Raw genomic sequence first — 25,994 nt, 5'->3', positions numbered from 1 at the left:
GGCACAAAACTTTTACCATCCCTTGTTCCAGGGCTGCAAAAACTAAAAAAAAAAAATAATAATTTAAATCACCTTCCTACGTCCCCCGTTGCGCCAATATTGGCGTCCTGTTCCTCCGGCGCTGCTCGGCTTCCTGCTTCTTAGGCTTGGAACGTCACACTGCAGTCAGCATATCGCTCGCCGCAGCGATGTCCCTCCTCGGACGGTGATAGACTGAGCGCACTGTCATGTAAGGAGCAAGGGCCCCACCTTCTCCCTGCTGCCCAGGCCTGATGAAGCAGCATATGCGCAGTGAAACGTGTTGCATTGTTACATTGTTTTAGATTAAATCGTATATCCTACCTGGGGTTGTTCCTGTCAGTGCCATAATTTGAAACCTGCAGCTCCTTACAGAAGTCCCCGATTTGTTCATGTTTGCACAGCAGGAGGGCCGCAGACGGAACCATTCATCCCACTCATATTGTTGTGTGTGTGTTCACACAACCACCTGCGGTAAGCAAATATCTTTCCTGTATTGGGTTCTTCTGCTGGTGGTATTTCACTATGGAGCGCCTGTCTATGTTTCATTTTTACAATGACGTAATGACCACCCGCCATAGCGGGAGAGACACAACATTCATGTGGGGGTCATCCCGTGGGGGGGAACTAATCCTATATTCAGGAAGTTGCCCACAGGGATGATTTACAATATGAATAGTGGTCTCACTGTACATAATCTCCTCTCACAAATTTAAGGAGATCTACACATGGGTCAATATCGTGTGTCATTAATAATACTGACATATATTTGGTAGGTCCTACCAAGATCAGATAATGCTGACGTTATTTGGTAGGTCCCACCGTAGATCAGATCAATAATACTGACACAGAGTTATTCAAGATGTCCAAAAACAGCATCACACTTGTCCACTTGTGTGACATTGAAGATTTTTTCCATTCACTTCAACGGAACTATGCAGCAATACCAGACACAACCTATGGATGTTTATGGTATTGTTTTTAAAGAAATTGTTATAAAATGCCCCTTTGAAAAGCAGCCCCACATGTCTGCTCCTGAACATTGGCCTCTACGACTTCTTGAAAATTTGGCCTTGTGAACAGTAGACAATTTGGCCACCGTCAAAATGACATATTCTTTCCTTGTTGTTACAGTTGACCTATGTAACACTGTCTTTGCTGTTCTACACATCCCTATATTTACCCAGTTCTCTGTATTCAGGAGATCATTTCTACATAGTTTCCTGTTGTGAAATGAGGAAGTGCTAAAAATAAAATGCTGGCCATTGATATCTATCCTTGACGTTATATAAACAGAATAATGGTCAGTGATATTATTCTCTAGCAATTTAAAACATTTGTGAAAAAAATTATTCTTACAATTTGGAAAAAACTTTAACCTGTTGGGGACGAAGGGCGTACAGGTATGCCCTTGCTCACTGGTACTTAAGGACCAAGGGCGTACCTGTTTGCCCATGGGAATTCCGGTCACTGCCGCACACGGGGCAATGATCGGAACGGGATGGCTGCTGATATCTATCACCGTGATTCGTCGGTCAATTCTGACCAGCGAATCATGGCTTTTCCAGGCTGATCAGGTCTCTGGTGACCCGATCGCCCAGAAAATAAAGGTGATCGGGGTTGTCAGAGAAAGCCTGATCACCATGAAGGATAGGAGCGAGGTGGCCGGGGTGCCACCTTCTCCTATCCCCTGCCATTGGTTGGTCAGGACTGGCTGACCAATGGCAGGAAGGGGGCGGGACTGTTAAAGTTGAGAGCCGGAGGTGGCGGGAGCTGTGGGAGATGCTTACCGGTGTGCACCGGCGATCAGGGGCTGCGTGATCAGCGGCTGCGGTGGGGCAGCTGTGATCATTGGCTGCGGCAGGGCAGCTGTGATCAGGAGCTGCGGCTGTGACGGTTGCGGCTAGGCGGTGGAGACGGCAGGCGGCAGTGAAGATTGTTGGTGAGTGATCTTCACTGTGGCCTTGTAAAAGTTATCAAAACTACAACTCCCATCATACCCAGAAAGCCTTTGGCTGTCTTGGCATGCTAGGAGTTGTTGTTTTGCAACATCTGGAGGTCCACATTTTGTAGACCAAATGTTGCAAAACTACTACTCTCAGCATGCCCAGACAACCAAAGGCATGCTGGGAGTTGTAGTTCTGTAACATCTGGCCCTTCAGATGTTGAAGAACTAAAACTCCCAGCATGCCTGGACAGTCTGGGCATGCTGGTAGTTGTAGTTTTGCAACACCTGGAGGTGCAGTGGTTTCCAAACTGTGTCCCTCCAGATGTTACAAAACTAGAATTTCTAGCATGCCCAGACAGTCAGGCATGCTGGGAGTTGTAGTTCTGCAACATCTATGACTTCAGATGTTGATTAACTACAACTCTTAGCATGCTTGGACAGTCTGGGCTTGCTGGGAGCTGTAGTATTGCAACATCTGGGGGGGGGGCGACACAGTTTGGAGACCACTACACTGGGTTCCAAACTGTGCCCCTTACAGCTGTTGCATAACTACAACTCTAAGCTTGCCCTTCGGCTATCAGTACATGCTTGGAGTTGTAGTTTTACAACATCTGGAGGGCCACAGTTTGGAGACTACTGTGCAGTGGTCTCCAAACTGTGGCCCTCCAGATGTTGTAAAACTTCAACTCAGCATGCCTAGACAGTCAGTCATGCTGGGAGTTGTAGTTCTGCAACATCTGGCCCTTCAGATGTTGGCGAATTACAACTCCCAGCATTGCAACAGATGGAGGCACACTGGTGGGGAAACACTGAATTAGTCTGTAACCTAACTCAGTGTTTCCCCACTATTGTGCCTCACGCTGTGGCAAAACTACAACTCCCAGAATGCACGGTCTGTCAGTGCATGCTGGGAGTTGTAGTTTTGCAACCCCCCCCCCCCCCCCACTCCCCCCAAAAAGTACAGGGTTCATTCACACAGGCGGGGATTTACAGTGAGTTCCCCGCTTCAGGTTTGAGCTGAGGTTTGAGGTCGAAAATTTTCTGCTGCAGCTCAAACTCCCAGAGGGAAACTTGCTGTGAACCTGACCGTGTGCATGTACTCTAAAAACACTACACTACACAACACAAAATAAAAAACACTACACCCCCTTACAATGATCCCCCCCCCCCCAATAAAAATGAAAAACATCTTGTACAGCACTGTTTCCAAAATGGAGACTCCAGCTGTTACAAAATTACAACTCCCAGTATTGCCGGACAGCCATTAACTATCCAGGCATGCTAGGAGTTTTGCAATAGCAGGAGGCACTCTGTTTGGGAAACACTGTCGTAGCATAATTTGGTGGCAGAGGCAAGTACAATGCTTGCATCCAGGTCTGTCCCGATGCAAATCCCTAATTCAGGCCTTAAAGGCGTACTCCGGTGAAAACCTTTTTTCTTTTAAATCAACTGGTGGCAGAAAGTTAAACATATTTGTAAATCACTTCTATTAAAAAAAATCTTAATCCTTCCAGTACTTATTAGCTGCTGAATGCTACAGAGGAAATTCCTTTCTTTTTGGAACACTGATGACATAACGAGCACAGTGCTCTCTGCTGACATCTCTGTCCATTTTAGCAACCATGCATAGCAGATGTATGCTAAGGGCAGTATGGTGGCTCAGTGGTTAGCACTGCTGCCTTGCAGTGCTGGGGACTTGGGTTCAAATCCCACTAAGGACAACAATAAATAAAGCATTATTATTATTATAATAACGTCAGCAGAGAGAACTGTGCTCGTGATGTCATCAGAGACCATTCCAAAAAGAAAAGAATTTCCTCTGTAGTATTCAGCAGCTAATAAGTACAGGAAGGGTTAAGATTTTTTTAATAGAAGTAATTTACAAATATGTTTAACTTTCTGCCACCAGTTGATTTAAAAGAAAAAAGGTTTTCACCGGAGTACCCCTTTAAATGCACATGGCGCTCTCTCACTTTGGAGCCCTGTCGTATTTCAAGGCAACAGTTTAGGGCCACATATGGGGTATTTCCCTATTCAGGACAAATTGCGTTACAAATTTTGGGGGGCTTTTTCTCCTTTTCCCCCGTATGAAAAGGAAAAGTTGGGGTCTACACCAGCATGTTGGTGTAAAAAATGTTTTATTTTCCCCATATTTTTCATTTTCACAAGAGGTAAAAGGAAAAAAAGACTCCCCAAATTTTTAACGCAATTTCTGCTGAGTACGGAAATACCCCATATGTGGATGTAAAGTGCTCTGTGGGCGCTCAGGAGTGAGAGCGCACCACGAACATTTGAGGCCTAGATTGGTGATTTGCTCAGGGGTGGCTGATGGTTACAGCGGTTCTAACACAAATGCAAAAAAAAAACACCCACATGTGACCCCAATGCTGGTGTTACCCCAATTTTTTTTTTCACAAGGAAATACCCCATATATGGATGTTAAGTTCTCTGTGGGCGAACTACAGGGCTCAGAAGGGAAGGAGCTAAATTTGGTTTTTGGAGAGAGAATTTGGCTGGAATTGAAGGCCATGTGCGTTTTACAAAGCTCCCATGGTCCCAGAACAGTGGACCACCCCACATGTGACCCCATTTTGGAAACTACACCCCTCATTAAATGTCATAAAGGGTACAATGAGCATTTACACCCCACAGGTGTCTGACAGATTTTTTGAACAGTGGTCCATGGAAATGAAAAATTAAATTTTTCATTTTCACAGCCCACTGTTCCAAAGATCTGTCAAACGCCAGTGGGGTGTAATTGCTCACTGCACCCCTTGTTACATTCCATGAGGGGTATAGTTTTTGAAATAGGGTCACATGTGGAGGGGGTCCACTCTTCTGGTAGCATGGGGGCTTTGTAAATGCACATGGTCCCCGACTTCCCTTCCAAACAAATTCTCTCTCCAAAAGCCCAATGACGCTCCTTCTCTTCTGAGCCCTGTAGTTCGCCCGCAGAGCACTTTACATCCACATATGGGGTATTTTCATACTCAGAAGAAATGGGGTTACAAATTTAAGGTTCACTGTACCTCTTGTTACGTTCCTTGAGGGGTGTAGTTTCCAAAATAGTATGCCATATGTTTTTTTTTTTTTTTTTTTGCTATCCTGGCACCATAGGGGCTTCCTAAATGTGACATGCCCCCCAAAAACCATTTCAGAAAAACTCACTCTCAAAAATCCCATTGTCGCTCCTTTCATTCTGAGCCCTCTAGTGCACCCGCACTTGACATGCACATATGAGGTATTTCCTTACTCGAGAGAAATAGGGTTACAAATTTTAGGAAGATTTCTCTCGTTTTATCCCTTGTAAAAATTCAAAAACTGGGTCTACAAGAACATGCAAGTGTAAAAAATGAAGATTCGACGTAAATTTACCACTAACATAAAGTAGAATATGTCACGAAAAAACTATTTCGGAATCAGAATGAAAAGTAAAAGCATCCAAGAGTTATTAATGCTTAAAGTGACAGTGGTCAGATGTGCAAAAAACGCTCTGGTCCTTAAAGTGAAAATGGGCTTGGTCCTAAAGGGGTTAAAATTGCCTTCTTTTTGGCATGGTGTGTCAGCAGTGCCCCAGTTGCAGATGTTGGAGCACAGAAGAACTGAGCATATTGTTAATGCCCGATCAGGGGCTTAGGTAGATAGTACTTGGAGTGCATATGAACTGGGTGCAAGAAGTGCCGCCAATAAGGCACTAGTTTTGGCTAAAACTGTTTGAATATAGGGCTTGAGGAAAAAATAACCTTAGCATAAAAGGGGGCAGCCACTGCAGTGCATGATTCGATTAAAAAGTATGTGTCTATTATTTCCTTCCAGCAAATTCATGTACATTAATTTGCGGCAACCGATGTATGGAGAAGGCTTGGGATCAGAGCATCATTGGGGATGCAGTGGCTGTATCTTCTTCCCACAATGATATTGTGGGGAGCAGATACATTGTCATGGCGGCCTGAGGCCTATACTAAGCCTCCATAGCTGCTTATACATATCCATTGCTATAGGCTGCCTTAGAATCCCAATACATTATTATTACTTTGATCTGTACGAAAACAAAAGATTGCTCATATACATCTACTAAAGGGACAAAAAAAAAATGTTAAAAAAAAAAAAAAAGTAAAAAAAAAAAGTAAAAATAAAAATGTTTTTCAAAACATAAATTAATCCTCCCCATAATAAAAAAAATAGAGTTCACCTAATTTTTTTTATTATAAATAAATATAAAAAAAACCAAATTTGGTATCGTCACATGCAGAATTGTCAGAACCATTAAATGATCACATTCCTGATTCTGCTTGGTCAATGCCATAAAGGCAAAAAAATGGTTTATCCTAGTGGCACAAGGGGAGTGGCGAGAGGTAAGTAGAGTATTATTTTTTTATTGCAGCAGCATAGGCATATTGAGATACTGTAAAACATTGTCAGGGTTAGTGAATTGGATTAATCCAGCAGCCGTATAAAATGCCGGTCTTAGTAAATTCCCTCCTATTTCTCAAGGTGTGAGTGGAACATCGTACATATTGAAATGGGCCCACAGGTGCATTCCATAAGATATGCAGTATATAATAATATAATATATATATATATATATATATATATATATATATATATATATATAGATCATGAAGGATTTGAAGTAAAAACGTACCTGTCACCAAAGAAAATTAAGAAAAAAAAAAAACATGTTTCTAGCACTGTAATAAGGATCATGTACATGTCATTTTTATCTTTGTTGTCTCTAGTTCTGGCCAGATAACAGCCTTGTTGTGCTGCTCAGGTCTCCTGAATTCCTCTCCCTAGCAGGGAGCGTGTCCAAGAGAAACTGTGTCAGCTTTTATTTCCTACCTCTGTGTCTCTCACTGCCTGCTGCAGGGACCCAGATGGCAAGCTGTGAGAACACAGATGACTCAGCCAGGAAATGAATAGGAAGCAAAATAGCCTGTATGGGGACATCTAGTAGTCAGAATTATAATGGCCAAAATAAGTGAAAATCACAATTATGGACATTTATCAACGGGTTTAGTCAGGTTTTCTTTACTATAATTGTTGCAAAATTGTCGCAACTGCGACTACGCGATTTTTCGTGCGACATTTTGACTGGAAAGCGAGAAAAGCAAGTTTTCCAAAAATTAACTACGTAGTAATAATTTTAAAATGGACTACGGGTAGTCAGGTATTTATTAACTGCGACAGTCGCAAAAAAGTCGCAACAGGGTTAAAAATTGACTAAATTTACTCCAGCTCAAACATGGAGCAGAAAAAGCTACTACCAAAGTAAAAAAGGAAAATTTGCTTACGTGAAAGAAAATTATCAACAGGCGGAAACCAGTTGATAAATAAGTCACACATAAGCAAAAAAAAGTAAGGAAAAAATTACTAAAAAAAAGAATACATAAGCAAACATTGATAAATGTCCTTCAATATTTTTAAAAGACATATATTAGAAATAGACTAAGAAATGGATTTCTCTTTCTTTTCATATTCTTTTGTTATCTCTTACGAAGCTAATGATAAAGTTGTGGGTCCAGTTGCCTTATTTCATTCTTACTTGGCTTTGACATGCAACGTTTTGAAGAGGTTTGTGATATTCACACTTTATTAATTCACAACTACTGCAAAGTGAAAACTGAAAGTTGCTTAGGTAAGGCTGTTAGCTACTTTATGCATACCCAAAAAACCTAGAAAAAAGTGCTTAGGCACACGTGCAAAAACCTCTAAGTGTAATGATAAATCTCCCCCACAGTCTCTAAAAGAACATTTGCAAGCTAGCACAATTACCTTTATCTATTAAACATTCACAGCCACTATCCCCTGAGCAAGGAGCAAATTGCACACAGTTTCCAATACTTGTAGGCCCCCCCGTCAGGGCACAGTACTCTGCAGTCAAGCACCGTACCAGCACTTCTCATATGGTGGTCATTGATGGTTGTCACTGATGGTACTGATGATGTTTTAGTCATCACGACCATTGTCAATATTGACAAGAAAATTGTTAGATAACTAGGTAAGTTCAGGATGGATTTTACAAGTAGGTAAAGACAGTGGTTTGGGGCAAGGTCGTGTCTGCACATATATCTACCAGACTAAAACTAGTTGTTCAGAGCACTGAAGATTCGCTGGATCACCTCCATATAAAAGGTATTCTATGTAACTTGTTAAGTCCACACAGAGCTGAGAAACGCTACAAAAAAAAAAAAAACGTTTCTGGTGAATTAAAAAGGTTATTAGAAATCACTGATGTGTTATTGAAAACCTACAGCAAGTGAACGAAAACTTGGCCATTACTTCCAATTCGACCTGTAGAAGTGTAGGGGAATGATAATATAGATCACAGAAAAGCTAAAATATCTTGTTGTGGGCTTTCTCCTAACCAGTTAAGCTGTTGATTTTGGGAGGTGTAATCAACACCTTTATAGCTTAACTGGTTAGGACAAAGCCTACTACAAGATATTTTAACTTTTCTATGATCTTAACTTTGACTTCATGGATGGACAATATACTTCTTAAATGGAGTAAGTCATTAACTAGCCAAGACATGGATGCCAACTTTTGATTATTGCCCCACACTAGAGATGAGCGATTCGTATCGGACAAAGTCGAATTCATTCCGAATTTCATGAAAAATTCGATTCGGACCGAATCCGAACTTTGAATCAATTCGAAATAAGGAATTTCTTCAATAGCGACACTCGCTGCCATCGTCCTGTATAATATATAGATGCGAGTGGCTTTCTCCTGCGCTCGCATCTCTGCAATAGATAGGACAATCGCAGTGGATGTCAAGAGTGACCCACTGTGATCTGTCCTTACCTGCAGGTACTACTGCTCCCAACATGGAGCACACTCTGTTCCATGATGGGAGCTGTAGTACCTGCATTAATAGACAGATCACAGTGGGTGTCACTTCTGACACCTGTTGCAATCTATCTATTAATGCAGTTACTACAGCTCCCAGAATGGAGCGGAGTGTGCTCCATGTTGGGAGAGTAGTACCTGTAGGTAAGGAAAGATCACAGCGGGTGTCACTCCTGACACCCACTGCGATCGTCCTGTATAACGTATAGATGTGGGCGGCTGGCCGCTCTTCTCTGGTCCCACTGTAGTATGAGTATATGCCGTATATATACATATTATTCATATTTCCCACAGAGAGCTGTGATTGGCTGGAACCATCTGGCCAATCACAGCTCTCTGCGGGAAATATGAATAAGTGATGTGAATTCTATTCACATCACTGGCCGGCCAGAGTATAGTGCAGAGATGTGAGCGCAGGAGAAAGCAGCTTCATCTCTGCAATAGATAGGATGATTGTATTGGGTGTCAGGAGTGACACCCGGGGCAATCTGTCTATTAGTACAGGTACTACAGCTCTCATCATGAAACAGTCTGTTCCATGCTGGGAGTAGTAGTACTACCTAAAAAATGTAAAAAATTGAGAAAAAAGTGAAACACACAAACACAGTTTATTAAACACAATATTAAAATACATTGCTAATTAAAAAAATAATTATAAAAAATATGTTATTTTTACATTTATATGGCCCCTGCCCGCCCACATAAATTGATCCCTGTTTAAAAATTAACAATTATATATATATATATTTTTTTTTTTTTTTTGTCTTTCAATTTTCGGGAGTGGGCAGGGACCAGAAAATTCAGTGCTCAATATTAAAAATGAATGAGGAGTGCATTTCATCATTTTTTTTTCCAGTTTTCATTCTAAATCATAATTTTTTTTATTTTCAGTTTACTTTTAAGCCCCATTTATTTTATTTTATTTTTTTGGGCATTAAGATGTGCTGCCATAAATAATTGCGGGGGTCAGAGATGAGCTGAGGACAGGGACATCAGTAATATGTATAATACAGTAGGCAAAAAAAAAGGCTGAGTTTCCCTAATTTACCAAAAATCAATAAATTTACAGAGGTCTTCTAACAGAAATCAAAGATACTTCAAATTGTAATTTGCGGAGGCAGATGGCCAAGACAATAATGTATGTATGTATTTAATGTAATTGTGAAGGACGATGTCATTGTAATTATACAGTATGAGCTGGTTTTAAAAGACAAATTACTTCAAAACTCTTCTTGTAATTCCAATGTCTCTGCATATGGAGGAAGACATGAATGGGAGCTATAATTTCAGTAGGATGGAAAGAACTTTTTCTTGCTGTAAGCTGTAGAATGGAATATGCAACCATGGATGTGGGATGTGGGATTGCCTTTTTATATATGTGAAAAATCTTTACATTTTTATCTAGGGGATGATGGGAGTTGTAATTCTTGAATTCCAGTTGTCCCTGCTTGCAATCACAGTGGTTGCAGATGGTGCCGGCAGGGAATCACTGGGACCGTATGAATGGAAGAAAGAAAGTTTTGAAATATACAGTAGCTGCTCTAATTGGAGCAAATTAAGCTTAATTGAATAATGAGACCACAGCCAATTAAGGTCAAATAGGTAATAGAACATCAAAGGAATGTAGGTCAAGTGGTTTGACCTTAATTGGCCGTGGTTTCATTTCTCAGTTAAAGTAAACCTGTCGCCAAGAAAAACTTTTGATATAATGTAGATAATACCATTATATTTGTAAAATACATTGATTAAAAAATGTGTACATTTTGGGGTGAAAAAATGCTGTCCCTCCAGCTATTGCCTGTGTGTCTGTGTGAGGAGTCCAAATACAGGAAGTGAAGGCAGGAGAAGCAGGGCTCTGTGCAGGCTCCTGGCTTGTCAATCATCCTGCTGTGTGAGCCAGGGGCATGTCATAGAGGCTCAGTGTGCAGAGCCCTGCTTGTCCTAAGTGCACGGAGCCCTGTTTGTCCATTCACACTTCCTGTATTCCACATAGAGACACACAAACAATAACTGAAGGGACAAAAGTATTCTTATTTTTTAACCAATGTATATTACAAATATACATATAATGGTATTATCTACATTATATAAAAAGTTTTTGTTGATGACAGATACACTGGTATTTCCCTCCTATTTCCAGTTCTCCATTCATCTGTCTGCTGTGTGAGCGAAAAAAAATTACATATATATATATATATATATATATATCTATGACAAATATATTGTTACGGTCTGCGCTCTGGCTGCCTGAGCGCATTTCCCTGTCATCTACTGCTGCCGGCAGGGCTGGGGTTCGCATTGCGGGATGCATGCGAATCCCAGTCTGTCACTCACCCCGGTCCTCTGCCACCTCCTCTCCTGCCTCTTACCTTCAGCGCGCGTGTCCCCATCTCCTAGGGCGCACGCGCTGGAGCTTTAAGATTTAAAGGGCCAGTACGCCCTTAATTATGTGTTCACCTGTGTCTCCTCTATAAATTCCTGCTCCTCCCCCCACATCCCTGCTGGATCTTTGTTGCCTTGTGCCATTTAGAAAGCGTTACTGTGTTTTGTCTTGCCTTGTTACTGACCTCCTGCTTCGTTCCTGATCTTTCTCCTGTGCCGCCTGCCTTCTAACCTCCTGCTTCGTTCCTGACTATGCACCAGTGCCGCCTGCCCAGACGTTCTGCTATCCTGACTATGAGTTGCTGTTCTCCTTCTGTACCTCGAATCTCCTCACCCGCCTGTGTGGTCGAGCCGTGCCAGGGGTAGCGACCTGGGTGCCGCCTTCCGCAGCTAGTCCATCTCGCTTTGCAGCGGGCTCTGGTGAAAACCAGTGGCACCTTAGCCTCCGCTCCCTGGTATGGCCCGTGTCATCTGCCACACAGGTCCACTACCCAGAGTGTTCCTGTCTACTGAACAGTGAGTGTTACAGTAATATCCGATCATGGATCCTGCTGAGGTTCCCCTGCTTGAAGTCACAGATCTTCCCTCCATTGTGGTACGTGAGTCGCAGTAGTTGGTAAAACAGGCACAGCAACTCTCTCAACTTTCAGCTATGTTGCAACAGCTTTTGGCCTTGCAACAGCAGCAGCACCCACAACCTGTCCCACTCCCTCCTCCAGCTCCTGCAGTGTCTTCTGGCTCCCAGCTACATCTACCATTACCCTCTAAATATGACGGTGATTCCAAGTTATGCAGAGGCTTCGTTACACAGTGCTCCATGCATTTGGAGCTCATGTCTGAACAGTTTCGCACGGAACGTGCTAAGGTGGCCTTTGTTATTGGCCTACTGTCCAGAAAAGCCCTTGCCTGGGCTACACCTCTTTGGGACTGCTGTGATCTGGTAGCTTCCAACTTGTCGGCTTTTCTGGCAGAATTCCACAGTGTCTTTGAGGAACCCGCACATGCCTCTTCTGCTGAGACAGCTTTGCTGAACCTATGTCAAGGAAATTCTTCTGTGGTGACTGCGCAGTACAATTCCGCCTCAGAACTAGCATGGAATGATGAGGCCTTGTGTGTTACATTAAAAAAAGGTCGGTCTAGCAGGATTAAATATGCCCTTGCTGCACATGATCCTCCTTCTTCTCTGACTGAACTTATCCACCTGGCCACACATATTGATGTGCGTTTTGCTGAGAGGCAGGAAGACCTGCGCTTAGAGAGGGAACCTGCTAGAACACGGAGATATCCTCGCCTGGCATCCGTGTTTACCGCGTTTATAAGCTGTGATACGTGCCAAAGGGGGCAATACAAGATATTAACTCTGCAGGGTGCCCAAACTTTTGCAGATGCCATTTTTTTGTTTTCTGTTATTTTGAAAGTGTAGATGATGGAAATAAAATCTAACTTTTGTTGACATATTATAAGAATATCTAATCTGTAATTTGATGCCTTTTGGAGATTTTTCCATCTTTCCTTGGCTTCTTTATGCACATTAATACAAATTTTTACCTGGGGTGCCCAAACTTTTGATCCCCACTGTAATCTCATTTGTATCCACGAGGGAGATGAATGGAAAATGGCCTACAATACTCGTGATGGACATTTTGAGTATCTCGTGATGCCCTTCGGTCTCTGCAATGCTCCTGCCGTTTTTCAGGAATTTGTCAATGACATTTTCCGAGATCTTCTCTACACCCGTGTTGTCGTATACCTAAATGACATCTTGATCTTCTCTACCAACTTAGAGGAGCATGGAATTCATGTTCATCAGGTTCTTCGACGCCTTCCGAAGAATCATCTTTATGCCAAACTGGAGAAATGTCTATTCGAGAAATCAAGTCTCGCGTTTCTCGGCTACATTGTTTCTCATCAAGGCCTGCAAATGGATCCAGATAAATTGTCTGCGGTATTGGATTGGCCTCGTCCTTTTAGCCTACGGACTATTCAACACTATCTGGGATTCGCTAACTACTATCGTGAATTTATCCCACATTTCTCTTGCTGCTCGCATCCCAGTCTCCTCACCTGCCCCGTCCTCCGTCCGCTCAGTCCCGACACGCGCGGCCCCGCTCCCTAGGGCGCGCGCGCGCCAGCTCTCTGAGATTTATAGGGCCAGTGCACCATTGATTGGCGCCTGGCCCAATCAGTACCTGCACCTGTGTCCAGGCTTATTTAAACCCACTTCCCCTTCCTGTCCTGGCCGGATCTTGTTGCCTCAGTGCCAGTGAAAGCGTTTTGTGTATGTTCCTAGCCTGTGTTCCAGACCTTCTGCTGTTGCCCCTGACTACGACCCTTGCTGCCTGCCCTGACCTTCTGCTACATCCGACCTTGCTCTTGCCTTGTCCTTCTGTACCGCGCCTGTCTCAGCAGTCAGTGAGGTTGAGCCGCTACCGGTGGACACGACCTGGTTGCTACCGCCGCAGCAAGACCATCCCGCTTTGCAGCGGGCTCTGGTGAAAACCAGTAGCGACTTAGAACCGGTCCACCGGTACGGTCCACGCCAATCCCTCACTGACACAGAGGATCCACCACCAGCCTGCCGAATCCTGACAGAGAGGAATACAGCATCAAAAAGGTGATATCACTGGCCCTGCACATTAACAGTTAATGGTAATATATATAGACAGGTCGCATCCCATGGCAACCATAAAAGGATGCAGCATGTGAACATAAATAGGACAGTATGGTATAATCAAAGGATAGCTACAATGCACTTATTGCGCATGAAAGTATATAACAGTCATATCATGATGCCTCAAGTGAGGAAAAAGTGCTTAGCTAGAGGAAAAGTGATACGTGCATGTAAACACAAATAATGTAAACATGGAATGGGATACAGACCAATAGAACAGTGCCAGAATTATATAGCTAAATGACAGGAGCCGGGATAGCACCACTCCAACATACGTTTGGGTACGTCACCTTCGTCTGGGAGTGTACTTGCAGTCTTCACCGCGATTGAATCCTCGCCAGGCAAGGTGGTCTTTGTTCTTTTCTAGATTCAGTTTCTACATTAATTTCCAGATAAAAAGAACATCAGAGCTGATGCTCTCTTCACGTCCTCTGATGTCATAGGTTTGGACTCCACACCAAGGCACATTATTCCTCCAGATTGCTTGATTTCTGTCACTCCAGCCGAAATTCTGCAAGTGCCTCCTGGAAAATCCTTTGTGCCCGCCCAATTGAGACGCAAGGTACTGAAGTGGGGTCATTCTTCTCAGTTGGCAGGTCATCCTGGTGTATGTAAGACTTTACTCCTTATTTCTCGGCATTACTGGTGGCCGCATCTTGAACGTGATGTTTCAGATTTTGTCCGTTCCTGTGAAACTTGTGCCTGTAACAAAACTTTTCTGCAGAAACCAGCTGGACTCTTGCGGCCTTTGGCCATTCCGGAGACTCTCTGGTCCCACATCACTATGGATTTTATCACCGATCTGCCTTCTTCCCGTAATAACACGGTCATTTGGGTTGTGGTCGAACGGTTTTCCAAAATGGCACATTTCATCCCTTCTCATGGCCTCCCATCTACTCCACAGCTGGCTAAGTACTTCTTGCTCCATATCTTTCGTCTATACGGTCTTCCACAGCATATAATTTTGGATCGCATAGTTCAGTTTGTTTCAAAATTCTGGCGAGCTCTTTGTACCTGTCTGGACATAAATTTGGACTTCTCCTCTGCCTACCACCCTCAGTCTAACGGTCAGGTGGAGAGGGTTAATCAAATTTTAGAGACTTATCTTCATTTTGTTTGAGCTCGCCAGGACGATTGGGTTGACCTTCTCCCTTGGGTGGAGTTCTCATATAATCATAAAGATTCTGAGTCTACAAGGTCTTCTCCCTTTTTTGTTGTTTATGAACTCCATCTCCTTTCCCCTCTTCCTCTTCCAATCTCTTCGGGTGTGCCAGATGTTGATGAGTTTGTTCAGAACTTCTCTATCATTTGCCAACAAACTTGAAAATCTCTTTCTCAAGCCTCCACTCTCATGAAGGCACAAGCTGATAGGAGTAGAAGATCTCCTCCGACCTTCTCTCCTGATGACAAGGTTTGGCTTTCCTCCAATTATATTCGGTTCAAGATTCACCCTTCTACAAGCTTGGTCCTTGCTATCTTAGTCCCATTCAAGTGTTAGAAAAAATTTATCCTGTCTCTGACAAACTCTGTTTACCTGCTACTTTACATATTCCTAATTCTTTCCATGTTTCTCTCCTAAAGCCTCATGTCATAAACCGGTTTTCACAAAAGCATCTTGTCCCCACGCCAGTCTCTGGCTCTTCTGATGTCTTTAAGGTCAAACAGGTTCTTGCCACCAAGACCGTGAGAGGTAAACAATTTTTCTTGGTTGACTGGGAAGGTTATGGTAGTGAGGAGAGATCTTGGGAGCCTGAGGAGAATATCCTGGATCATGACCTTCTCAGAAAATGTCTGAACCGAAAAAGGAGGGGGAGACCAAGGGGGGGGGTACTGTTACGGTCTGCGCTCCGGCTGCCTGTGCTGGCTGTGAGCGCATTTCCCTGTCATCTACTGCTACCGGCAAGGCTAGGGTTCGCATTGCGGGATGCGCCCGCACGTATTGTTCATATATATATATATATATATATATCTCAATACACAAGCAGGTCCTCCTGGACATATAACTTTATCGTATATTAATCTCTTATTTAAACTGCCTATGTCCTTCTGGCCTTACTCTAAGTACAAAGTACTCTACTTGCATACATTTTACACTGAAAAAATGTAGAGCTTACACCCAAAATTAAATGAATTAAAATCCAAGTTTATTTAACATCATTACAATGAAAACAATTGGAGCGTGGGGTTCAGTAATATTATAACAACAAGCACTCTATATAATTATTATCAAAGGGTCATAAAGAGTTTCAAAGTATCATATGCAATTCATTATTTACTCAATGCAGTTATAGTCTGTTGGTGTTCCCAGACATTGCTGGGCCTGCTCCTGTAAGTTTCAGGCAGGTACCTCAACCTGCTACAGTACTACATAACATTAAAGTGCATATGCATATAAAGTGCCATCAACATCCTCACCCATAATCAAATAGGAACCACCCTGCTCCACTACCCCAACAGCTGCTGTTTCGTCACCTTCCCCCCTAGACAGTCCCCCTTCCCTTCCACTGAGACTTGTTGCGGGCCTGTCAAGTAGGGAACAGACTGAGACCAAAAATAGGCCTGGGCATATTAGACTGTGTCGCCTTTTTTTATTTGGTGGGTGTCACAGGAGTCAGGCCCCCATTAAAATAAAATGAGCTGCATGGTCTAAAATCACTGGGAATGACCAATTGCAGGGTGGGGGTCATTACCCACAATCCAGGCCGGCTTTTGTTGGCCACAAAGCTAGGCTGTTTCACCAGCTGAGGGGGATTTGCTACTTGCAGCTCTCAGTGCAAGAGAAAGCTGTGTCTGGAGTTCTGCTCTCTGTTTTGCTCCAAGTGTGGAAGCTACTGAACAGTCTAGCTCGGGGCTAGGAAAATACTTTGCTAAGTGCCGCATGGCACGATCTCAGGTGTGAACAAACACCAAGGAATTATAGGTGGACTTTGTTATGTTTTCCTTTTGTTCCACATTAAAGACTGTCTTGCTGTATGCTTAAGTGTGAATAAAACACTGGACTTTGATTTAAAAACGCTGTCTCCTTACCTCAATACTGCAACCGCACCTATTTTCAACAGCGAGTTATCACAATATATATATATATATATATATATATATATATATATAGTTATCCATATATCTATATGTCTCTCTCTCTATATATATAGAGAGAGAGAGAGAGAAATCATATATCTGTATATATAATTTTTTTTCGCTCACACAGCAGACAGATGAATGAAGAACAGGAAATATGAGGGAAAGACCTTAATTGAATAATGAAACCACAGCCAATAAAAGGGGTACTCTGCTGCTCAGCATTTGGAACAAACTGTTCTGAACGCTGGAGCCTGCGCCGGGAGCTTGTGACATCATAGCCCTGCCCCCTAATAACATCACGCCACACCCCCTATATGCAAGTCACGACCCCTACCATAGACTTGCATTGAGGGGCGGGGTGTGACGTCATGAGGGGCGGGTTTATGATGTCACAAGCTCCTGAGGCTGGTTCCAGCATTCGGAACAGTTTGTTTCAAACGCTGAGCAGCGGAGTACCCCTTTAAGGTCAAACCACTTGACCTACATTCCTTTGTTGTTCTTTTACCTATTTGACCTTAATTGGCTGTGGTCTCATAATTCAATTAACCTTAATTTTCTCCAATTAGAGCAGCTACTGTATATTTCAAAACTTTCTTTCTTCCATTCATATGGTCTCAGTGACTCCATGCCAGTACCAGCTGCAACCACTGTGATTGCAAGCAAGGACAACTGGAATTCAAAAATTACAACTCCCATCATCCCCTACATAAAAATTTAAAGATTTTTCACATATATAAAAAGGTAATCCCACATCCATGGTTACATATTGCCTTCTACAGTTTACAGCAACGAAAAAGTCCTTTCCATCCTATTGAAATTATAGCTCCCATCCATGTCTTCCTCCATATGCAGAGACATTGGAATTACAAGGAGAGTTTTGCAGTCATTTGTCATCTAAAACCAGCTCATATTGTATAATTACAATGACATCGTCCTTCACAATTGCATTAAATATATACATTATTTTCCTGGCCATATGCCTCTGCAAATTACAATTTGAAGTATCTTTAATTTCTGATAGAAGACCTCTGTAAATTTATGGATTTTTGGTAAATTTGGGAAACTCAGCATTTTTTTTTTGGCCTACTTTATTATACACATTACTGATGTCCCTGTCCTCAGCTGGTCTCTGACCACCGCAATTATTCATGGCAGCACATCTAAATGCCCCAAAAATTAAATAAAATAAAGGGGGCTAAAAAAGTAAAGCGAAAACGAAAAAAAATTATGATTTACAACGAAAACTAGAAAAAACAATTACCGTATATACTCGAGTATAAGCCGAGTTTTTCAGCACGATTTTTCGTGCTGAAAACACCCCCCTCGGCTTATACTCGAGTGAACTCTCCACCCGCAGTGGTCTTCAACCTGCGGACCTCCAGAGGTTTCAAAACTACAACTCCCAGCAAGCCCGGGCAACCATCGGCTGTCCGGGCTTGCTGGGAGTTGTAGTTGGGAAACCTCCGGAGGGCCGCAGGTTGAAGACCACTGCGGCCTTCGACATCATCCACCCCCTTTAGTTCTGTACAGTACTCACCTCCGCTCGGCGCTGGTCCGGTGCTGCAGGACTGTCCGGAGAGGAGGTGGTCCGGTGGGATAGTGGTTCCGGGCTGCTATCTTCACCGGGGAGGCCTCTTCTAAGCGCTTCGGGCCCGGACCCAGAATAGTCACGTTGCCTTGACAACGACGCAGAGGTACATTCATTGCCAACGTACTTCTGCGTCATTGTCAAGGCAACGCCTCTATTCCGGGCCGGAAGCGCGGAGAAGAGGCGCCCCCAGTGAAGATAGCAGCCCGGAACCACTATCCCACCGGACGATCTACTCACCGGACAGCCCTGCAGGACCGGACCAGCGCCGAGCGGAGGTGAGTACTGTACAGAACTAAAGGGGGGTGAGAGGGGGCTGGATGATGTCGAAGGCCGCAGTGGTCTTCAACCTGCGGACCTCCGGAGGTTTCAAAACTACACCTCCCAGCAAGCCCGGACAGCCGATGGCTGCCCGGGCTTGCTGGGAGTTGTAGTTTTGAAACCTCTGGAGGTCCGCAGGTTGAAGACCACTGAGGGCGGATGATGAGAAGAGGATGATGAAGGGGGGGTGTGGGATGATGACAAGAGGATGATGAAGGGGGGGTATGGGATGATGAAGGGGGGTGGGATGATGAAGGGGGGTGGGGATGATGAAGGGGGGTGTGTGGGATGATTACAAGGGGATGATGAAGGGGGTGGGGATGATGACAAGGGGATGATGAAGGGGGGATGTGTGGGATGATGACAAGGGGATGATGAAGGGGGGATGTGTGGGATGATGACAAGGGGATGATGACAGGTGATGATGATGAGGGTCTGGATGATGACAGGCGGTGATGATGATGAGGATGTTAATGACGGGTCTGGATGATGACAGGGGGGGATGATGTATTTCCCACCCTAGGCTTATAACTTTTCCTGGGATTTTGGGTTGAAATTAGGGGTCTCGGCTTATACTCGGGTCGGCTTATACTCGAGTATATACGGTATGAAATGTACTCCTCATTAATTTTTTATATTGAGCGCTGAATTTTCTGGTCCCTGCCTGCTCACGGTAGTAGTGGATACTGTAACACTCATGGTAGTAGTGGATTCACTGTACCTGTGTGGGAGATGATGTGGGCCGTACCAGGGAGCAGAGTCTAAGGTGCCGCTGGTTTTCACTAGAGCCCGCCGCAAAGCGGGATGGACTTTCTGCGGCAGGCAGCACCCAGGTCGCTACCCCAGGTATGACTCATCCACACAGGTTGCTGAGATGTAACGTAGCACAGAAGGGATATGGCAACTCGATGTCAGGATAGCAGAAGGTCAGGGCAGGCAGCACAGGTGTGTGGTCAGGAACGTAGAAGGAGGTCAATAGGCAGGCAGCACAGGAGCAAGGTCAGGTCATGGAACAGAGGGTCAGAACACGGCAGGGCAAACACAGTAATGCTTTCTCTAAGGCTCCAGGCAAACAAAGATCCGGCAAGGAATGCTGGGAAATGCAGATACTTACAATAGAGGTACAGGTGCAACTGATAATTAAGGGCGCACTGGCCCTTTAAATCACATAGCATCGGCGCGGGCGCGCTCTAAGAGATGGGGATGTGGGCGCCGGCGATGCGCATGCAGGGAGGAGCCAGAGACAGCATGGGTTAAGGAGATGCCCGGAAAAACCCTAATTTCCCATATACTACTTATTGTGATTAAAATTCCCATAAGCTTTATTAGTTCCTACACTTATTATATTAAAATCAGACAGCGCTGTTTGCTCCAAATTTTCTTTTTGATTATTAAATTTACAGAGCAGACTTCTCTGCTAATTTCCTCCTTGCTTGTGAGTGCAGCTATCCTGTATGCCTGCAGGTCATACAGGGTTAATGCTTAGGAGCAGAAGCGCTGCCATGTTTAAAATATCCACTCTGCCCCCCTCAACATGTTTCGCTACGACGTAGCGTTATCAAGAGGTAGCGGGCAACTGAGCGTGGATGCGATGTCTGTCATGTTTATAACCTCCGTTTGTGACATCACTGAGAGAAAGCAAGATGTGTTATACAACCAATGAGCTGCAATTGTGAAATTGCAGGCAGCTCATTGGGTCAGCCCTTTAGATTGATGGGCTCTACCTCCATTGAGAGGTACAGCCCTATTTTGTGACATCCTTCTCAGGTCCGTTAACCAATCAAATCATTTGTTTACTTCCTACGTCAGTGCATGACGTGAGTAGCGTAGTCTCGGCTGCGCGAACTCTTATTCTCTTTTCCTCGTCCCTGAGCTAGTTATCCCGTGTGCGCACTCTCGTGTGCGCGAGCTGTTAGATGTATGAGCTGTCGGATGTATTGAACGCTGTATGCGCAAACCGATGTGCGCAAACTGTTAGAATCTTTTAAAGGTATATACACCATTATTCCGTCTCTACATTAAGACCATATGCTTTAATATTTAAATAGAGTTACATTTTTATCTTTTAATCTTTTTTCTTGGATAATTCTAGTCTAGAGTTGTGTAATGTCTTTTCATTGTTGAAAGGAGTGAGGGAAGGGGGGGGGGGAGGGGGGGGAGGGGGGGGGGGAAAGAGGGGGGGGGGGTGAATATTTTGAATATTTTGATGACTAAATATTTTATTATTAAACTAGTTGCCACACGGGAAAATGAATTTTATTTTTTTTTTTAACTTATTCACTATTCTTTAACCAATTAGGCTACCTCCATCAACCTCCTCCTCCACAAAAACAAGGCACACCACCCCCAAAAAAAGGACACCCCCATCCAGCTTAGGTAAGTATCTTTTCTGGAGGGGGGGGGGGGGCGCGGGTTGGGGTAGGGAATTCGAATAACAATATTTTGTCTTTATGTTCCCTTTATCCTAGACCAAACCCATTCCTCAACCAACCCCCAAAGAGACCTCCACACTCCAAACCATCCTCTTCACTGGTGAGTATTGGATCGGCTAAACTATGCACATACACACACAACCATGTGCACATTTATACTCATATACGTATATACCTCAATATGCACCCATACAGATAACCAGACTCTAAGGTTCTCTAATAGATGTTGTAATTGATAACGATATTACTTAGTTGTTATAATGTTTAATGTTATAGGGCGCTTACTTGTTTAATTCCAACAAAACCTACATTAAATTAATATGGGCACAAACCGCTTTCTAATCGTTCTTTTCCTTCTTTTCTTTGCTACTCATGACACGACATCTGCTCTTGTGTAGTTTAGTGTTAAATTTTAATTTATAAACTCATTGTTAGAAATATATATTGACAAAATGATGGACAGGCTAATTTTTAGAGGAAGGCGGAAAAAGTAAACCCTTCGTTAAGGGTAAACCCCAGTCTAGGCCCGAGAGGTGGTAACTTAGACAAAAAATTGTTGAGAGAGGAGGCTACATGGATATATAGACTTAAAACCCTTAGCCCATATGGACTTAACGAAGGGTTTACTTTTTCCGCCTTCCTCTAAAAATTAGCCTGTCCATCATTTTGTCAATATATATTTCTAACAATGAGTTTATAAATTAAAATTTAACACTAAACTACACAAGAGCAGATGTCGTGTCATGAGTAGCAAAGAAAAGAAGGAAAAGAACGATTAGAAAGCGGTTTGTGCCCATATTAATTTAATGTAGGTTTTGTTGGAATTAAACAAGTAAGCGCCCTATAACCTTAAACATTATAACAACTAAGTAATATCGTTATCAATTACAACATCTATTAGAGAACCTTAGAGTCTGGTTATCTGTATGGGTGCATATTGAGGTATATACGTATATGAGTATAAATGTGCACATGGTTGTGTGTGTATGTGCATAGTTTAGCCGATCCAATACTCACCAGTGAAGAGGATGGTTTGGAGTGTGGAGGTCTCTTTGGGGGTTGGTTGAGGAATGGGTTTGGTCTAGGATAAAGGGAACATAAAGACAAAATATTGTTATTCGAATTCCCTACCCCAACCCGCGCCCCCCCCCCCCCCTCCAGAAAAGATACTTACCTAAGCTGGATGGGGGTGTCCTTTTTTTGGGGGTGGTGTGCCTTGTTTTTGTGGAGGAGGAGGTTGATGGAGGTAGCCTAATTGGTTAAAGAATAGTGAATAAGTTAAAAAAAAAAAAAAAAAAAAAAAATTCATTTTCCCGTGTGGCAACTAGTTTAATAATAAAATATTTAGTCATCAAAATATTCAAAATATTCACCCCCCCCCTCTTTCCCCCCCCCCTCCCCCCCCCCCCTTCCCTCACTCCTTTCAACAATGAAAAGACATTACACAACTCTAGACTAGAATTATCCAAGAAAAAAGATTAAAAGATAAAAATGTAACTCTATTTAAATATTAAAGCATATGGTCTTAATGTAGAGACGGAATAATGGTGTATATACCTTTAAAAGATTCTAACAGTTTGCGCACATCGGTTTGCGCATACAGCGTTCAATACATCCGACAGCTCATACATCTAACAGCTCGCGCACACGAGAGTGCGCACACGGGATAACTAGCTCAGGGACGAGGAAAAGAGAATAAGAGTTCGCGCAGCCGAGACTACGCTACTCACGTCATGCACTGACGTAGGAAGTAAACAAATGATTTGATTGGTTAACGGACCTGAGAAGGATGTCACAAAATAGGGCTGTACCTCTCAATGGAGGTAGAGCCCATCAATCTAAAGGGTTGACCCAATGAGCTGCCTGCAATTTGACAATTGCAGCTCATTGGTTGTATAACACATCCTGCTTTCTATCAGTGATGTCACAAACGGAGGTTATAAACATGACAGACATCGCATCCACGCTCAGTTGCCCGCTACCTCTTGATAACGCTACGTCGTAGCGAAACATGTTGAGGGGGGCAGAGTGGATATTTTAAACATGGCAGCGCTTCTGCTCCTAAGCATTAACCCTGTATGACCTGCAGGCATACAGGATAGCTGCACTCACAAGCAAGGAGGAAATTAGCAGAGAAGTCTGCTCTGTAAATTTAATAATCAAAAAGAAAATTTGGAGCAAACAGCGCTGTCTGATTTTAATATAATAAGTGTAGGAACTAATAAAGCTTATGGGAATTTTAATCACAATAAGTAGTATATGGGAAATTAGGGTTTTTTTGGATTCCCAAAGGGGAATCTATTGGAAATAAATATATAAATTTAACCCTCCATATGCTGGTCTTACCAGGTATGGTGAAGGAGATGCCCGGGACTCGCATGTGGGCGCGTCCTGCACAGCGAGTCCCGGAGCCGCTGGTGACAGGAGGAGGGGAGTGCTCACGGTCAGAATGAGTGACTGAAGCACTGCCCGTAACAATATTTTTTATAATTAATGTTTTTATTTTTTTTTATTAGTAATGTATTTTAATATTGTGTTTAATAAAGTGTGTGTGTGTGTATGTGTGTTTAACTTATTTTTCTCTATTTTTAAATTTTTTTTAGGTAGTACAACTACTCCTAGCATGGAACAGACTGTTCCATGATGGGAGCTGTAGTACCTGTACTAATAGACAGATCGCCCCGGGTGTCACTCCTGACACCCAATGCGATCATCCTATCTATTGCAGAGATGGAGCGGCTTTCTCCTGCACTCACATCTCTGCACTATACTCTGGCCAGCCAGTGATGTGATTAGAATTCACATCACTTATTCATATTTCCCGCAGAGAGCTGTGATTGTCCAGATGGTTCCAGCCAATTATAGCTCTCTGCGGGAAATATGAATAATAGGTATATATACGGCATATACTCATACTACAGTGGGACAAGAGAAGAGCGTCCGGCCGCCCGCATTTATACAATACACAGGACGATCGCAGCGGGTGTCAGGATTGACGCCCTCTGTGTTCTTTCCTTACCTGCAGGTACTGCGGCTCCCAACATGGAGCACACTCTGCTCCATGCTAGGAGCTGTAGTACCTGCATTAATAGACAGATTGCACCAGCTGTCAGAGGTGACACCCGCTGCGATCTGTCTATTAATGCAGGTACTACATCTCCCAGCATGGAGCAGAGTGTGCTCTATGTTAGGAATAGTAGTACCTGCAATTGAGGACAGATCACAGCTGGTTTTACTCCTGACACCTGATGCAATCGTCCTATCTATTGCAGAGATGCGAGAAAGCCATCTATACATTATACAGGACGATCGCAGCGGGTGTCAGGAGTGACACCCGAGGCGGTCTGTCTATTAGCACAGGTACTACTACTCCCATCATGGAACAGTCTGTTCCATGCTGTGAGTAGTAGTACTAGCTATAAAATGGTAAAAAATTAGAAAAAAAGTGAAACACACACACTTTCTTAAACATATTATTAAAATACATTACTAATAAAATTTTGCTGCAAATTTATTCGGATCGAATCAAATTTTTTTTTTTAATTCGGCGAATCGGCCAAATCAAATTTTTTTAAAATGTCACTCATCTCTACCCCTCACCTCTAAATCGTTGCATAAGGCTACCATTATCTGTCTTTTGAAATGCAATGTCATGTGTTCACTTCTAAATATGGCATAAAGGGCATGCACCTGAAGAGTTAATTATTGTGAACAACAGCTAAACTTCCAAACACCCTCTACATCTTTATGTGTATCTCTAAGTCATATTTTTCTCGTTAAAACTGTAGATGAGACTCATAAAGTGATCTTTCCTCGACTTATTGGCACTATATATTGAGCACCGTAAACATAGAAGCATCTTCCAAGGTTTCTTTTGGTTGGAACAGCTCAGGTAGGCAAGACTCTTGTCGACTGCTCGATTATGTTAAGGGGAACAGTTATTAATATTTTTTACTTCCAGATGACATAAAGAAAGTATGTAAAAAATAACCAAGTATCAGATAATTTCTATAAGAGATCTTATTTGTTATACACAGTTGTTTGGTTAGTGTTGAATTACAGATATTTTATTGCCTATTGACAACTCTTTTAGAACATTCCATAAGGATTTAATTGATTTCTATGGAAACTAAACCACCTAAACATGGATTTCAAAAACATTCTCTTGAAAGAGGTGCATTCAGAGAGATCTTCTATGGAGGACTCCCTCCAGCTTTTAATTAGGATCCACAAAGAAACATGGTAGAAACTACAGCCATAACATGTAAACATTCTTTGCAGAAATGGATTTTGTATTCTGAAAATCTACAAAATGGCTACTAAAGGCAACAGTCATGGCCCAGTCCCATTCTCGCTAATTCTAGCTAACTAGATGTACACAGCTAGACTGGAACTCTGAGACCCATTAAAGTGATAGCATCCCATAGATTTTGGCAGGATCAACCAACCCTCTAATGTGAATGCTGGCCCTTAATCCCCCCACCCCCTGATGACAGATATCAAGATAGATAGAGAAGGATCAGGGATATGTTGGCTTACATGCCTCCAATTCATTGTGCCCACATTAACCTTGCCAGTGATACATATATCAGTTCCACTTAAAAAAAACAAATACAAACAATAACCCAAAGGTAGGCCAAGTATTCAGTTAAGAAGACCTGACCTACTGGGATGATGACTTCCCAATTGAGCGAAAGATCAGAA

General features: G+C 43.0%; 2 protein-coding genes across 12 annotated transcripts in view; one reads left to right on the top strand and one right to left on the bottom strand.

Annotated features, from left to right (window-relative positions):
• The window catches only part of STX3 (syntaxin 3), a 243,052-nt gene that overhangs the window by 132,831 nt on the left and 84,227 nt on the right, over nt 1-25,994 (bottom strand). The window lies entirely within an intron of this gene.
• Nucleotides 1-25,994, top strand: part of LOC130282852 (pendrin-like) — a 158,217-nt gene that overhangs the window by 54,912 nt on the left and 77,311 nt on the right. For all 5 annotated transcript variants that reach the window (XM_056531706.1, XM_056531707.1, XM_056531708.1 and 2 more), the window contains one exon: nt 25,079-25,182. The gene's annotated coding sequence lies outside the window, so the exon portion shown is untranslated. The remainder of the gene's footprint in view (nt 1-25,078; nt 25,183-25,994) is intronic.

Source organism: Hyla sarda, chromosome 7, assembly GCF_029499605.1.
Source record: "Hyla sarda isolate aHylSar1 chromosome 7, aHylSar1.hap1, whole genome shotgun sequence".
Lineage (NCBI taxonomy): Eukaryota > Metazoa > Chordata > Amphibia > Anura > Hylidae > Hyla > Hyla sarda.
This window is presented reverse-complemented; position numbering and strand designations above follow the sequence as displayed.